The 1,157-nt window shown below is 36.5% G+C and overlaps 1 protein-coding gene and 1 long non-coding RNA gene across 3 annotated transcripts in view; both read left to right on the forward strand.

Annotated features, from left to right (window-relative positions):
• LOC105475946 (eukaryotic translation initiation factor 3 subunit H) overlaps window positions 1-1,157 on the forward strand; it is a 108,333-nt gene that overhangs the window by 58,626 nt on the left and 48,550 nt on the right. The window lies entirely within an intron of this gene.
• LOC139355769 (uncharacterized) overlaps window positions 1-1,157 on the forward strand; it is a 61,801-nt gene that overhangs the window by 27,647 nt on the left and 32,997 nt on the right. The gene's annotated exons all lie outside the window — the stretch shown is intronic.

Below are 1,157 nucleotides of genomic sequence, written 5' to 3' on the forward strand. Positions count from 1 at the left end.
CTGAGGAGACGGGTAATTTTCATTCATGAGTGACATCTAACTTGTCACTCATGACTTGCAGGCTAGGCTCATAAGTATCTGGAAAGTTGTACCTTATGCCCCTTTTGAATGAAATGTGTATGGTTTACTTCTTTGAGTAATCCGTCTTGTGAAATTTATTTTACATCATATTGATCAGCCTGTTAAAGTCATGGTTAAAAAAAAAAAAACTGCTCTTACAATTACTTTCTTGTGAAATTGTAGCTACCTAGTAGCCATGATAACGGCCCTCTGATATAATGATCAAGACATAGTCTCTGGAGTTAAACAGACTTGGTGCATTTGAATCCAGTCTGATCCTGAGCATGATAATTCTGCCTACCCTTTAGAGTTGTTCTGAAGATTAAGAAAGAATGCATCTAATGCATTAAGGCAATGCCTGCCTTTTAGTAAGCACTTAATGTGTAGTAGATATTGTCATTGTTTTTCACAGAAGTCTTGGTACAGTTATTAGTTCATTGTGTGCCTGGAGGTATTTGAAGTATATAGGGTATGCCCCCCACTAAAGCATAATTTAACTTAATCAGTTGAGATGCTCATCAGATTTCAAAACCAATCTTTATTCAATAGACTAATTTGCATTGCATAATTCAAGGTAATCAGGGCAAGTTGAAATTTAGAAGCTTTTAAAACAGAATAATATTTAATAGGAACAAATAAAAGTTTAGGCCCTGAGGGAAGAAACATAAACCATTACTCAGTGTGAAGAGGACAGGCTCAGCTAGAGGTTTCTGGTAAGGGGGGTAAACATAAATTTGTAACATAATACAGTGGGAATCTCACCTCTTTATAGTGGCTTTAAGGAATATAGGGATAGCGGCTTGAGTACAGAGTAGGTTGTGGTCATCCCTACAATTTCAATTTAATTCAAAAGCTGACTGGTGAAAGGACTCGACTTCCCCTTTGTTCCCAGTCAATAAGAAGATGCAGGTAGTAAAACAGAGGAGGAAAGCAAGCAAGTTTGTCAGCACTGACACCAGCAATTGGGTTGGTGAAAGCAGCAATAGTTCTTCAGTATCCCATATGTTTGCAAGCAGGCATGCAATTTTTTTCTTTTTACACTTTTAAAAAAAACCCTAAAAATCTATTCTTTTTTTGTTTCTTCTGATTTCATCTAG

The sequence above is a fragment of the Macaca nemestrina genome, chromosome 8 (assembly GCF_043159975.1).
Source record: "Macaca nemestrina isolate mMacNem1 chromosome 8, mMacNem.hap1, whole genome shotgun sequence".
In the NCBI taxonomy this organism is placed as follows: domain Eukaryota; kingdom Metazoa; phylum Chordata; class Mammalia; order Primates; family Cercopithecidae; genus Macaca; species Macaca nemestrina.